The sequence below is a fragment of the Lissotriton vulgaris genome, chromosome 5 (genome assembly GCF_964263255.1).
Source record: "Lissotriton vulgaris chromosome 5, aLisVul1.2, whole genome shotgun sequence".
NCBI lineage: Eukaryota > Metazoa > Chordata > Amphibia > Caudata > Salamandridae > Lissotriton > Lissotriton vulgaris.
The window spans coordinates 1324355852-1324372127 of NC_141693.1; the positions used below are offsets into that span (position 1 = coordinate 1324355852).

The 16276-nt window shown below is 48.2% G+C and overlaps 1 protein-coding gene across 1 annotated transcript in view; it reads right to left on the reverse strand.

Annotated features, from left to right (window-relative positions):
- TEAD3 (TEA domain transcription factor 3) overlaps window positions 1-15067 on the reverse strand; it is a 360315-nt gene extending 345248 nt beyond the window's left edge. The window contains exon 1 of the mRNA XM_086923250.1: window positions 14938-15067. The gene's annotated coding sequence lies outside the window, so the exon portion shown is untranslated. The remainder of the gene's footprint in view (window positions 1-14937) is intronic.
- Between the last annotated feature and the right edge of the window lie 1209 nt (window positions 15068-16276).

Consider the following 16276-nt stretch of genomic DNA (forward strand, 5'->3'; position numbering starts at 1 on the left):
CCCTACAACGCTAAAACAATCCACTGCTCTGCTGCCCACCCTCCCCCTGGGGTCCACCATTACGGGGGGCAACTTTAATGTGGTCTCCACCCCGCTTCTTGACACAACAGGTCCTCGATCTACTTCAAGGCTGGTGCAAGCGAAACAGTTAACAAACTGGGCAGAATCCCTTGGCCTCTGCGATGCATGGCGCATCTGGCACCCACACGCTAAACAGTTCACGCGCACCTCCGCCGCACACCACGCGCTGGCACGAATAGATGCAATTTGTATTCAGTCTACGCAATGCACCACAATTCAAGATGTCTGCATACTCCCGAGAGGTATTTCCGACCACTCCCCGCTGCTTTCTTAATACAGGGACTCCTCCCCCCGACTCCCGCCCCATATGGCGGCTGAACGCCTGTTTTTTTCAGGACAAGGAATTCAAAAAGATGGTGGGACTGGACCTGAAGCAATATTTTGTCACCAATGTGGGATCGGTGCCTTCCCCGTGTACCCTGTGGGAGACGGGCAAGGCTACTATTCGTGGATTTGCCAAAGGCCACATCCAAAGGCAGCGGCAGACCAGACTGTTGCACATCACTTCGTTGGAGGTGCAGGCTCTACGCCTTGAGCACTCCCCCCTCAAAGGATGGTGACGCGGCTCAAGAGCGGCACCTCACGAGCATTCGCAATTAAATCAAGCACCTCTCGCTAGAGGCAGCCAAGTTCCTGTGGAGATCTTCAGTGGCCCGAGCCTATGGCTGGGGTGACAAAAACGGCACAATCCTCCACAGGCTCTCCGCGTATCCCTGAGCGAACCGCATTATTCCAGAGATACTGGATCAGAATGGGTCGACTCAACGGTCCCCAGTGGCTATTGCCGGCGCATTCGCCGCCTTTTACCGTCGACTTTATGCCAGACAGATCCCGGGGTGGTCACTTTGCGAGCTGATGGACGCGACAAGTGCCCACCTCCCTCAACAGGACTCTGCTCAAGCCGATCTTGACCGCCCAATCTCGCATGACGAGATTAATGAGGCCACTGCTCACACCTCGTGGGGTAAGATTCCGGGCAGGGACGGCCTCCCCCAGGAATACTATGCAGCATACAGCGAGACCCTCTTGTCTCGCCGAACTGTACGCCGAGGCCTTGGAGAAAGGCTCCTTTCCGCCCGAGACAGACATGGCCACCATCGTAGTCCTCCCGAAGTCACAACCGCCATCTCCCCACTGGGCTGACTATCGTCCCATCTCCCTTATCAACACGGACGTTAAATTGTATGCTGCAATTCTTGCCCAACGGCTGAAGCCCCACCTCACCACGTTGGTCCACCCGGATCAGTGCGGTGTCATACCCAAGCGAGGCACCAGACACTGCCTCCGACGGCTGCACCTGGCCCTGGCTCACTGCATGTGCTTTCCCCTTACTTGCTACTCCTTCTCATAGATTTTGAGAAGGCATTTGACTCCGTGGATTGGCCATATTTGGACGATGTGCTGGCGGCGATGGACTTCGCCCCTCGTTTCAGTCAGATGGTTATTGTTCTGTTCACCCGGCCTCAAGCGCGCGTCTTGGTCAACGCGGTTCTTTCTGACGCCTTCCCCATTCAAAGGGGAAGGAGACAGGGATGCCCCTCTCGCCCCTTCTCTTTGCCTTGGCAATGGAGCCTCTAGCGACCTTGATTCGGTCTGAGAGTCTCGTTAGGGGATGGGAGTGGCCCAACTCTGAAGCGGACAAGATCGCTCTTTATGCAGGCAATGTCCTGCTCTTCTTAACCAATCCTCCCAGTCAGGTCCTTGTTGTCTCCAGATCCTGCGTTCTTTTGGACAAACCTCCGGCCTTCGAATGAACTCTAATAAGTCGGTCCTGGTCCCGCTCCATCTTTCCAGAGAATGTTAAGATTGGCAGTCCACGATACAGCTTCGGCATCAGTCCTTTAAGTATCTCAGGATCTGGGTGGCTCTCCGCCCGGAATTGGGATGGTCCCTTAATATCACCCCGCTTTTCAAGAAAGCTAAGGCGGACTTCCACAGATGGCAGACATTGCCCTTGAACACCTTGGGGAGGTGGCACAGACCATGCTGGGTGACTTGGGGAAGGGGGGTATTTTCCGCATCTACAGGACGCTGGTCAACAACACCCCGAACTCACTAGACCGACTCAGGGACCAATGGGAGGAATGGGTCGGTCCTCTGGAGGAGGACTGCCGGTATGCCCTCATGTCACTCAAGGTGGTCACCATATCTGCTAAACTCCGCTTGATCCAATTATACTACTTACACGGCCTACCTAACCCCGCAGCACCTACATCGAGCCGGCTTCTCTCCATCCGCCTTGTGTATGAGGTAAGGTCAGGACCTGGCCGACTTTTCACATGGTATGGACATGCCCCCGACGGGCGCAGTTCTGGGGAGAGATTGAAAGTGAGTTAACTGAGTCCTCGGGTGGGAGGTTCCCCATGACCCACGTCACTCCCTTCTCTGGATTACAGATGGACTGGACGGGTCCAGGAACGAGAAGTTACTCTACAACCCAGCCATGGTTGTGGCCAAACGGAACATAGCCGCCTCCTGGAAACTTCCCACACCACAAAGTTCAGAGAAATGGTGAAAAGGGGTAGATTGGTGCATGGCACAAGAAAAACCCATGTATGAGGCACGGGGTGTCTTAAGAAATACAGGAGGGTATGGGGCAAATGGCTGGGTGCCGTGAAGTACCCTGTTCTTTATACATACTGATTGTATTCACTGCTGGAGGGGGGGGTTTAAAAGTAATGTGTGTTTTAACGGTATTGCGACACTATTGGTGCTATTCATTGTCATGTCACTGGTGCTTGTATTCAGTAAAACAATAAATGTATCCCCCCCCCGCCCCCCCAAAAAAAAATTCACATGATTTTGCCTTATACTTGCAGCTTTTGGTCTGCAATTCGGACACTGGAAAATAATGCCTTCTATTGATTTTCCCAGTGCTTATACTGATACGGACATAAAAATATTACAAGATCTGTAAAATACTAACAGAGTGACAATCCAAGCTCCAAAGTCGCCCGTCTTTAAACTGTGGGCATTGTTCAAAATCTGATCCTTGACAGCAGTCCACTTACAATCAAGAAAGAAAGTTATTTAATGGACTGCAACCTGCTTTGTGTAAGGATTGCACATACAAAAAAAGCATGGGGGAAGCCAATAGGTCTTACCTATGTAGAAGCTATTTGCTTTCCCAGTGTCTTTTATCCATGTTGCTCAGAAGTGGGACTGCTGTTCAGCATGGCTAAAGGTTGATGGCAGGCATGGCGTAGATTGGGGTAGTGAGGAGTAAAGTGGAGTAGCAGATCGTGGAGTGGCGTGGCGTAAAGCGAAGTGGCGTAGAGTGGCACAGACTGGAGTGGACTGGAAAAGTGTAGGACAGTTGCAGGTGTAAGCACTTAAAAGGTTAATAGAAATAGCAAATACGGTGAAAGCAACATAAATAAGAAGCTGTGTGCCTGTGTTAAAAGTAGGAAATCATTTTGCATGTCCAGAAATAATTTGAGAAAGAACAAAGATGAGGAAGGGAGCATGTACTTGGTTCATGCTCCAGGGAGGAGTGAATACAAGAAATGACCATGGGACGTGTACGTGACCTAAGCAATCAAAAGATTGCAAATGAAAGGGACAACAAAAACAACTAATTGTATGCTGTAAGAAGGTTGTAACCCAACTGAATTGTACACAAAACGTCTCCAGCACACCATGCACTGTCTGTATAGAAGAGACCAAACAAGTACAGGCATGAGAGAAGCTTGAGGGATGCATCATTCACCAGGGTCAAAAATGTAGAAAAACGAGAAATTAAGCTAACATCTGAACCATTTCTTAGAAGAAGAAAAAACACACAATCTGAGCTGGCTACTTTCAGCAGAGAAAGGGAGAACACTCCAAACGCCTCCAGTGCTTCTAAAATGCGACGTTAAATACTGGTTGTTTCTGGTAACACTAATTTGAATACAAACATACTCTGTGATGTCATCCGATTGTTAACATTGCTGCTGCCCCGTCATTGGCTGGAACACTAAAGTACATGCAAATATGCTGAGCCCTCAACACTCCCTCAGGCTCCCACCCGGCAAGAGAGTCAACAAATTATTTACAGCCTCATTTGATATATAAGTTGCGGGGCCAAGGAGAAGGGTATTTTTTTTACTATTAATATGCACATATAAATACCCCCAACTGCTTTAGATAGCACGTATTGTAGACGTGATTCAGAGCAATGTCAGATTTGACCGAAATCGGCTTGTGCAAGTCAGTCACCCCCACCGAACCAAACTAACGTCATTTGTGACGTAGGTTTCCGGGGTACTCTTCACGTGCTGCCACCTTCCCAGTGTCTCTGGGGTGAAGTGCAGCCCAAAGGTTATTATGTCTGCATCTGTGGAACCAAGAGTCCTGAGCTCCAACTCCGGCCCCCAAAATTACCACAGGCTATGCCTGGGCAAGTTAGAAAACTGCGAATACTGAAAAATATTATACCTATACCTACCAGTATATACAAACTGGACATATACACCTATTATATTACACATAGTTTTGAAGGTCAGGGTCTGCCATTTCCTGGGCTTCCTGTACGGTATTAGGTGCATTCAGCCTCCATGTTTTCCATTCCCATGCATGAGTAACTCATCCAGACAAGGTTTTTTTCCTTTGAATTCTGGGATATGCAATCAATTTATCCCATTAGGAAACTGGGTCTTCAAATCCAAAATGGAAGCCCAGATAAGCGACTTGAAAGATGGACAAGCCGTGGACAGGGTGGGAAAGGTCAGTTTAAGAAGTTGGGTTTTTTGGGGGAGTGTCCCCGTCTCCCCAGGCGTTTTTCAGGACAGGATACTCTGCTCTTCTTCCAGCCATAAGATATTTCAGATGTCCTTGCTATACTTGCAGCAAGTAGGAGATTGTAAATAATGCTTGTTAGAATGCAATGCGTCAGTAGAGGTGGAAGAGCATTGAAAGACGGGTAGCTTTAACACAAAGGAAACTGTTCTCTGTATCCTCTATTGCATTTCACTATCTAATTACAGCTTCTTGTACCAGAGAGGAGACCTGGCCTATGTGAGATGTGGCTTACAAAGCAAGTGTTTTCTACTGGCCAGATAACCTAGGACTATAGACACTCTCTTCCGCAATGTTGCAAATGTACAGTTTGAGGACTCACCAACATTCCCTGTAGTCCACCTGGAAAGTTGCAACAATCACAGTTTGTTTTTCTTTCCACCATGGAAAAGGAGCTACTTCAGCCCATTACTGAAGTAAATATCCAACCACATCCAGTGTAGGAAAGGGGCAGAGAGGAGTGTTTGAAAGTAAACCACCTCAAGAGTTTGTGTAAGTTCACAAAGATGCAAAACAAGCCAAAACGTGATGTGGCGTTTTATACTAAATAATTGTACACAGGTGTGACATACGATTAAGTAAGTGGTAGTAAAACCATTTACTCCTACAATCTTCCCTTTAGTGAATTCTTACACAAATATGGCTCCATTTATGTGTATTAAAAGTAGGTTTACAGACGTAAATGCCTTTGTGAATCAGAACACTTAGATTGTAGTGCTGTTTTTTCCAAGTAACCAAATTGTAGGACCTTGAGCAAACCACTTTCGGCATGTGTCTCAGTTGCAAAACTTGAGTAGATGTAGAACCTCAGTGCTTTGGAAAAAATACTGGACGTTAACATCTTCTGCAGTATTTCTCTAGTTTCTGGTTACTGCCCCCTGAAAAATGCCAGCCGTTTTCAGGGTAAGGCTTATAGAGCATTTTAGGTGAGCTACACCTGTCTGGAGGCCCAAAAAAACCACACCACACTACAAATTGCAAACAGAAGAAACCCCGTGTCCTGCTCAACACATTAGGATGTCATTCAAAGTCAAGACAGGGATCACAACGTATCCACCCATATCAGTTGTGAAATGTTTGCCCATTCCATGCTTTTTAACTCATGTTGTTGTGTATTCTGGTACCCGCAGTTTCACTAGAAAAACTGATAACTAAAATGTACCCCAAAGATAAACATTGTGAGGTCAAAAGCTAGGGCTGGCACATAATCTCACACACCATACATATATAGGTTAAAAAGGCAAGCATTACCAAAGCCTGTGGGTATAGCCTCTTGAAACATGCATTGTTTTTTATTGCAAGTATAAAAGAAATTAAAAGCTTACATTAGAAATAAAAAAAAGAAAGGAAAAAAGAGATTGGCGCAACCAACCCTGGTACTAAGACCACTACTTTTTATTCATAAGCAAACATGTGATTGGGCGAAAATGCTGTCACCAATTGAGCAAGAGAGCTAATAGTTGAAGTGGGCTAACCCTTTACCCCATGCTATATGCAGAAATGGTGGGTTCCATGTGAAATGTGCATGACAACTGATAAGACCAACAGATGAAGAGAGATAACCAAAGTCCCTATATATCTGCTTATACATATACATTTTTGTTCATTCATTATTTTGAAAACACAATGCAGATGTCAGCTAATGTTCCCTCTAGGCCAGACCGAAAATGGCCAGTGGACAATTATGCACACTCAAACACATCACATGCCAGCAGAAGACGCCACCAAAACGTTTTCTATCCCCATCAGCAGTGGACTACAGAACAGGCTCACCAAAACTAACCAAGTGCCATTGAAAGAAGCCCTAACCATAATATGACGTTTTATCACAAATACCTGGAAATATCTTCACATCACTCCCAAACTGTGGTTCCCAGGCTGTCTGGCTGCCAATTGAAAACTGCAGTATCCCGAAAACAGCATGCGTAAAGCCATAAACATAAAGCTATACACTGCTCACCACTCCTGAATACTTGGCACAAACACTCACAATTCTGGGAGGACAGATGCACTCCAGAAACAAATAAAACCTCAAACCTTAAACTCCTAGCTCGAAAAAACAAAAAACATAAAAAAACATTTATGCAAGCATACTCATGAGACCAGAAATTAAGTTTCACCACTGATACAAGACAAAAAAAGAAGGATATCGCACTTTGGGTCACTGCCCTCACAATAGCACAAATAAATGTGAAACAAAATACCCACCATAAAAATCCTTCTCAACACTACTTATTCCAGGTGGCATGACTAGGCCATCAACTAGAGGGAAGGTTTACATTTCAAAAATATGTCGTAATAAGGTACGGTAAGACATTTTTTTTTATTCTGGTTTACAAAAGTCTACAAAGAAGGATACCAAGCTGTGATAACGGTGCAGCACGGGCCCTCACACACCCAAATGGGTGTCATGCTTCATCATTGGGTAGCTCCTTGTCGGGCCGGCGCTGCAATGCTCAACGGGTACCAACCCACAAGGGGGCTTTTAGCTTGAGAACCAAAACATCTCTAGCAAAGAGCCCCATTGTTGGTGGGTGCCCGTCGGGCATTGCAGCACCGGCCCGACGAGGAGCTAGCCCAATGATGAAGCATGACACCCATTTGGGTGTGTGAGGGCCCGTGCACCTTTTTAAGCATATTCCTTTCCCTGAAATCTTTGACTTTAGATTTCCTTCACGAGGAACTTTGCAATCTTATTTACAAAACGTCAGCTACTGCTAACCAGTAATAGAAAACGTCTTTAACTGTAATATGGTCGTACAAAAGGTTTAGAAAAATTATGACAAATAAGAACACTTTATAGGGGGACCACGCAGATCTGGTCACATTTTTAAATCTGGCTCGCTTGACAGGAGAGAGTACCCAGACATAAGCCAGCATCTAAAATCAAGGCCTATTTTCAGCCACCAATTACGTCGAGTCTACAATGTATTAAAACAAAAACTTTTTTACCCAAATGGTCACGATACTTAGATTTCCTCCACCGAAAAAAAAAAAATCTTTAAATGCGCGTTATCGGTCAACTGGCTCATCTCCTATCGTTCGCTCAAGACCCACCCATCAGAAAGTTTCACTTTTTGCCTAGTGTGGCTTTAGATGTGGTCACTAGAGGTTATGTTTTGTTTGTACCTTTGAGTTACTGCAAACTACTACATGCGGGGAAACAAATGCACTGCCAAGGTTTAACCCCTTTGCTGCGGCGGCTATTCCGCCGCAGAGCTAAGGGGGAGGCGGGACCGCACGGCGCTCCAGTGCTCGTGACGGAACCGCTTCGTCACGGCCCGCGGGTGAGCTGTACTTGTGACGGAACGGTTCAGTCACGGCCCCATCCGCCTAATAGAACGCTCAGCGCAGGAGCGGAATTCGCGCCGCGCAGGCGCGGCGAGCGTACCGTGACCGAACCATTCCGTCACCAGCACAGCCCACCCGAGGCTCGTCACGGAGCGGTTCCGTCACGAGCATGGGAGGGGTTAAGTAAAGATACCATATAATCGTGACTTCATTATTATGCACTACTTCAAACAAACGAAAGGGGTTGCGTGAAGCAATTGGTTCTCTTTGTTTGAAAGAAATGAAGAATGTCCACAAACCTAAATCACACCTAGGGGTCCTTTAGGATGGCGGAATAAATCACTACCGCCATGCAGGCGGAGGCGATCCGTCCGCCACCCTTGCCCGTCCGCCACCTTTCTTCCCCCTGCCAAATTACAATGGCAGGGGGGACCGTGGCGGAGGGGAAGACCGTCCGCCGCTTATATGGTGGTGGTGTCTATCAGACACTGCCAGCCATATTAGGATGGCCTGGGAGGAATGCCTTTCCGTGGCGGCAATGCTGCCACGAAAAGGCATATGGGTCCTGCTATGAGGGCCCGTCGCGGGCCCCCAGGGTCAAGGGGGCATGTGGGGGGTGCACAGCGTTTCACAGCACAACATGGCAGGCACCGCACGGTGCCTGTCATGTTGTGCTGTGAAACGCACAACAAGCATTTTTCACATTGCGACGGCCGGTGCTTTAAGCACCGTTCGCCGCAATGTTAAAAATGCGGGATGCACCCGCCCCTGTGGCGGGTGCATCCTAATTGGGGGCACGATTCCTCCGCCCTTGTGGCGGACGGTACCGGGCCCCGACAGGATGGCGGACAGACAAAGTCCGTCCGCCATCCTAATGACCCTCTAGTTTGGTTTAGGATTTGACACGGCCAACAGTACACACGCCATGGAAAAAAAGTAGCACCTGCAGTCGCCGCGGAAACTGGTCAAATAAAAAACAAAAGGAAGTGTACTCTGTTTTTATTTTTGAAGAGAAGGGAGGCTTGGTAGTTACATTAAGTCGCCAATCAAAACCATAATAATCGTTACTTGACAATGCTGCCACGTGCAGAGGCCCAGGCTGCACAGCCACCATTCACAGGCCGAGAAAGCGCAACTGCTGCAAGTTTGCAGCACAGGTCAGCAGCCGCAACTGCGCATGTCAGCTAAGGGCTAGGAAGGACACCTGCCGCCACCTTCCTTCGATGCACAGAGGTGCAACTGCCCCACTCACCTTTACATGCCGGGTACGAGTCCATGATGTCAGTCACCTGCACGGTCCAAAACTGCAACTATTAGTCACGGGCACGACGGGCCGCTTTCGGAGTACAGATTGAGCTAACTGCCAGTAATCCGTGCAATGTGCACAGATCCAGCTAGAGGAACTGCTTCCAGTTCCTTGCACAAACCCACACTACGAAGGCCTAGTAATTATTGCACAGTCCCACAATACGCAACTGCGTAGGTTACCACTGGTTAAGCACACGTTACAGTTCCCACTGCCCACCTGCGCCGCGCGGGAGCAAGCGGGAGCATGCAAGCGCAGAAAACACTCGCACAGGCCCAGAGGGAACTTCTACTGCATCTTGTTTCTACTAGTCACTGCGCAGTACCAAATGCGCAACAACAAGTGCCACCAGTCCGCTGCATAAAATGCACCAGCTTCAAGCCGCATGCACGCGAGGCGGTCCTGCAATCAGCCACCTGCACGTAAAGTGCTCCAGCTGACACATGCACGTGAAGCTCAAGCTCTCCTACCTGCACGTCAAATGAAGCAGCTCACGCGCATGTAAAGTGCTCCTTCTACCAGCCACCGGCACCAGCCTAGGCCAGTGCACAAAAAGCGCTCATGCTGACAGTCACCCACACGTGAAATGCTCCAGGACACAGTCGCCTTCCAAAGCGCTCCTGCAACCAGCCACCTGCAGGCAAAGTGCGCGAGCTCAATGCCACTTGCACGTCACGTGCACTAGCTCGCGGCGTGCGCCAGATCACGGTCACCTGCACTTGAAGCACAACTGTTACCCGCCACCTTGACGCGAAGTGCGCTAGCTCACATAAGCCTGCACACCAAGCACAGATGCAATCAATCAAAAGCGTGGACCATGGCCGTCAAACACCTCCAATGCGACATCCCCCCCTCCACAACCAGCGCTACCCACAGTGCTTGAGGCCACAGCAGTGTCTGAAGCGCACTATACGAGAAAGCAGAGCAACAATCACCCGTAGGCCTGGCCTTTACAGCAGATTCCAGTCCCAGGACAGGACCTGCTGCCCTCGTCCTGCTACTCGACACTTGCACGGCACAAGATGTCGCCCGCACCTGTCCAACTGCTGTCCAATGTCAACGTCATTCAGTCATTTTTAACAAGAATGTGAGTGACAACTCCCGCCCCCGCTCCATCCAGGAATTAAACCTCTGAGTGTCTGATTATCAAGCTCCCGAGACGCTCCTTCCCGCCCCCGCTGTAAAATGTCTTCACCAGATGTTTTTACTGTTGGCGAATAAACCTGTTCCTCCACACCCTGGCACAATCCAGTCAGAAATTCCGGACGCGCTGCTGATGACACTTCTGACAGAGGCCCTGAAACCGCCAGAGGTGAACACTAAATGATGTCATCACAGTGCGACACCTGTGCTTTATTTTGAGGAATGGACGGTACAGAAACTGTTCCAAAATTATCATAATCAAGGAATTGAAATACACCGACTACCATAACAGAATCCAACTGAAAGGCAAATTGATTGCATGTGCTCTTATACAAGGGTGAGGGGATACTTAACGTGTCACCGAGAAAGGCTGGTATTATCTGAATAAAAGGTCAAGTAACTGTCCTGCTCTTGGAGGGGAGAATACCCCAGCAACCCATATCACTGCCTTACTAAACCACGCCTCAAGTACTGAAAGGGGGGGGGGGGTAATACCCCTCGAATAAAGTGGCCCACGGCACCCATTAGACTGCATGACTGAACTGTAATGCTCTTTTTTGTCCTGTTAACTAATTCTGATGCACACCTTTGGGCTTCCTGTGATGCTGTATGCATATACTTAAGCCCAGTTTCACAATCAGGAGAATTAAATTAGGGGTTAGGTTTTCTGGGGCAAAAATATGTTTGTGATGTTTCTCCCTCTTAAAGGGACCGTCCAGTTAGAAGAAAAACATCCCGCTTCGTCTTACCTACCCCGACTTCACTCTCAAGAAGTGTCTCAGATTGTTTCTTTAGTTGCGGCTATCCCAGTGTGCTTTGGGACTTGCTGCAAAATCGATCAATAGGAGGGCCCTTTAAGAAGTGACCCCTCAACCTACCTTGATAATAGTTATGGTACATCGTTGTTGGCTGCCAAAGCTGCCATGCTGTTGGCCCATAATGAGCTCGGTAACGAGAAAGATTTTGCTAGATGGCCAAGCATACTGAAACACATTTATTTCCACATGCCTCTTTGTAAACATGTTCTCAGGATGTAGGGTGAATTTGGAGGATAGAATCCCAAAAAGTATAATGATATTTATCCAAGCATTACTGTACAGCACATACATTCATATCCTATGCACCAAAGGCCTCTGTAATGCAAAAACAAGTTCTAAAATGCAGACAATAATGTAGCTCAGCTCGACCATCTACTTGCTATCTCTCGGTGTTGTACTGCAGCCAACTGCCAGCATGGAATTCAAGGGGCAAATACTGAATTGAAACAGGTGGGACTTAAGTCTCTCTACATTCAGACATGGTGACTAAGAGCCAGCTCTGGAGAGGGCAACACAGACTTGGTACTGATCTTGGAGAAGAAGATTTTGAATTAAGGTCAGAATAGTTTTGGCTGGATGAAAATTAAGCAAATGTTTTTGTCTCTTAAACACCAAACTTAGATTATCCAGCATCAGAAAATAAGATATATGCATTGAAATTGTTTGATAATTGTATGTGGCACAAGCCAGATGTATAAGATCATCGGAGCACCGTAGAAAGAAACATCACACACGATAGTACAACAAATTAAACTAACTGAAAAACCGAAATGAATTAAAGGTTTTAAAGGCTTACAGTTATTTACATTTTAGAAGAAAGCATGTATATAAAGGATTAATGGTTCTCAATGTTATATATCGGACACAATTCTGGAAGCAGACTAAGAGTAGGTAGAAAATTAGCTGTAGCAATTAGAAAAGTGATGCAAGCGGAGCTAAAAAGAAACTTGTATTCTGACAGCCATTGGTAGCCATGACACTTTTCACCAGGAGCCACAGACATGGTCTCTACACGAGATATGCTGCTGCTCATAGCCTTGGGTCTGCACTCTGAAGTTTTGCAGAGTACTTCTTGTCCATCCACTCGCAAAGGCAGTTTGCGCAGTCAATGCAAGAGTTGATATTCAACCCTCTTGTGACAGGTGACATGTCACAGGCCACCCAAACCAGGTCTATCACTCGCTCGAACTAAGAGAGTGGAAAGCATACTCCTGTCGACATAAAATTAACCCTCAATTTTTTTTACTTTATGTGCAACTTCCTGGTTGAAAAATAACTTCCAAGTCTTGGAATTCTAACTTAGCCCCAACCCCTTGTAAATATTGGACTGTCGCAATCTGGTACAGGCCTGAACTAAAATACAATCCCTTTACTAGAACAACCCAATTACAGTTCTCCAAAACCAATTTCAAGCAACACTTTAGAGCAAGACCTAAATATTCATATCCAGGGGTCAGTGTTTCGCAGGTTTATTTGTGGTGCATATGAAGGGGATTAAAACAGGTGAAAGTGAGAACAGTGGTGGATTCGGTGCAACAGTTTAAGCATCTTTGGAAGTTTTTTGGGCCCAGAAATACAGAAAGCAATCAATAACAGCATTGTGTTTAAAATAGGTCTTCCAACTTTGGAACCGTAGAAGTAATATAAACCGGATGAAGTCCATAACGACTCCCTTAGACCCTCCTTCCATTCCATCTGACTATAATAAAGTTAAACCAAACTCCATGAGCTACTTCTGTTGTGCTCCCAAAATTGAAACTTATGAGGCAGTAAGATCACGACTGGCTCCCCATCCAGCTACAGGCTCATTATTTTAGGGAAATAATTTTGCTTCTAATATTTTAAGAATTCAACTTCTAAAAATGTTTTTTAGAAAGTGGAAAGACTGCCACAGTCATGCAATTCTACGCCTTCCTTTTCTAACAAGATAATTTAGTCTCTGCATGGGCCATCCTTTGAGGCCCCCTGTCCAGATCTGGGGGCTGCGTTGTGGGGAAAGGGCTTGTTTTTCGAGGTCTGAAGGCTTCGCTTGGGGCACGCGGTCAGTTCTGTATGTTTGGACTGCAGCACTGACTTCAGCACAGTGACCACATCTGATAAGGTTTGCATTATGGACCCTACAGAAAACAGATACATTGTGGAGACAGTACACATACAGCACGTCGAAGCAAGTCCAACATCCGTTTACTTCTGAAGGAGTATACCATCCTTAGGAATGTGTTTACACGTACGTTTGCATCTTCTATAATTTGAGCTGGAGACAAGCTCTCAGAGGAAGCCACTTGGCGAAGTGTTTCAGCACTTCAAATAGCCCCCACATGTGAAATTAAACCTGCCAAGCGCCAGGAGGCCATTCAAAACATGCACACTTAAAGAAAAGCTAGGACGAGTGTGCAACCACAGCAGATGACGCCTAACTCCTAGAGTTGGGTGACACAGTACGAGTCTGGGGGGGGGGTGAGGACTAACATTTGAATGTAATCTTCTCCAAAGGAAGGGCAGACCAAAACTTTAAATTGAGACGTGGAAGCAACAACGCAAGTTAACCGGGGTACAGCTGGGAGCTGCTAGGGGCCGTGGGTAGGAATGTTATGTCTTTGAGATAACCATTAACTATGGGTAAAGTTCATTAAGGTTGGTGCTGTCGGTCTCTAGGACAGGTCTGTGGGGTGGAAGTCTATCTGTCAGAGGGTGGTTGCCGGCTGTGGAAAGGGCTCTGTATGTGAGCAGGTGCCATCTCCCTGTGAGCAGGGATGTCGGTGAGGGTACACGTGAGGTGAGGCCTGTAGTGAGGGACGGGATCCGGTGTGGCAGGAGTGATGCGTCTGGGTATCTTTGGTGAGACAGGAGTGATTTGCAGTCTGCGAAGGTGTTCGGGGACATGTCTGTGGTGCGTCAGCTGTCAGTTGGGACAATACCCGGCCGTGCTGGTACATTGGTACTGCGGGGTGCTGCGGAGTGCTGCTATCTTTGGAAGAGATTTGTTGTCTGAGAGCGGAGGCTGCTGTTTGTTTGGGGTCCTGGTGGTGGTGTCTGTGCTGTGGGACGGTCTATCTATGGACAGTCGCTGTCTGCAAGAGACTGCTGCCAGAGGCGGACAGGGCGGCTGTCTGCAGCAAAGAGGGTGCTTCTTGCACCTCATGTATTCACTTTGTCCGGAAAGGCACACCAGTTAAGTACTGTCTATAGTTTATATAGGAGTGTCTTGGCTGGGTTCTGCGGGCTTACTGCAGGTCGGGGGGGGGGGGGGGGGGGCAGTTGTATAGGAAGAGGTTGGGTCACTGCGTGAAGGGTTACAGGGCTGAAGGGGGATGCGATTGGGGACGGGGAGAAGGTGTTTGTTCTAAGTGGAAATGTTGTTTTGGTAGAAGTGTAGGTGGAAATTAAGGGGACTCAGCGCTCCGGGGTGTACGGTGCGTTAGTACTTGGAGGCGCTATGTTTGCTGGGCGCAGACACGTTGAGGGGTCAGCGCCCCCTGCTCCCTCCCACCCACCTCACCCCTTCATTCTCGGTCCTACCTGCTCCGGCCCCCGCTCCTCCCCCCAGTCTGCGCGGGCTCGGGGGGCGGCTGTGCGGGCTGAGTGCGGCTCCGTCCTTGGAGGGTCTCCGGTGGGGGCTCGCGGCTGGTCCCGGGGGCGGGGAGGGTCCTTAGGGGTGGTACTGGATGGCCGCTCCGGGTCCTCGGTCCGAACTCAGGAAAGTTTTTTGCGGCCTCACCGGTGGGAGGAGAGACGTGTTGGCATGGCTCCACCCCCATGCAACCACACCGCCTCCATGCCGCCGGCCCTCCCCTTCGATCCGGCCCTCTCACTCATCTCACCGACGATCGGCCCTCCCGCCCCGGGACGCCCCTCTCACACTCCCTCTCCTTCAGACTGGCCCTGCCCACGACCATCCCATACCCCACCAGGCCCGCCCTGACCAGCCCCCTTCCTCTCGCCACCATCTAACTGGCCGGCCCCAGCCAGGCCCCTCCTTCAACGGGGAGCCCGCCTCGAACCCATCGCCCCTTTTTGGCCACTATCCCCGTCTGACTACTACTCCCAAGTGTCATCCGACATTCGGGCGGTCATCAGCAGGGTAGAAAGTAATTGTATGCATTCCCTCCCATTTTCCTGCTATTTTAATTCCTTTCTTACTGCCCAAAGATTTTTCTTCCCTCCCTTTCTTTCTTTCCGGTCAATGGTCCATCCATGTCTTTCCTGCACACTCCCTCTTCCATTTTACCTGTCTTCCCTTTTTTTTCTCATTCCTTTAGCCCGTCCCACTTTTCTCCTTATTTCTTTCCTTTCATTGTAATTTTAGCTAGGGTTATCTCTTTCCCCCTTTTAAATCCTCCAGTAATTCTTCCAGCTTCCTTTTAACATTACTTTCTAAAGACTTTAGTTCTCTCTTTTGTTTATTGTTTTGAATGCCCATAATAACACCGTGTATAGGCAACACACAAAAGTGATGAATGTATCTATTTTAATTAATATGCCAACATCCCATCTGAATGGAAGCAGAAGCAACCCCAGACATGTTTCCACTTTGTTGGGTCTCTTATCAGCGACCTGCAGCTTAAGCTTTAGGCCCAGATCTCTGTACTGGGGTGAATGTATGACATTGTTCTGCATTCCGTCCATCAATTGTCTTTTTGCATTTGTCATCCGAGTGGGACGGGTATTCCCAGACGTGGGTCCCGTGCTCTCCATGCCCTTCGAGTCAAGCTATCCTGGCTGCTGAGGGCCGAACGCCCGAAACCGGTCCTAGGATGCTTGTTTCCAGTCCAGGGAGGACTGATTTGCATATGGCTTGGTCCATACTGGAATGGCATGGTGAGCAAAAAAATGACGGATTTACGCCCAGATCTCTGAA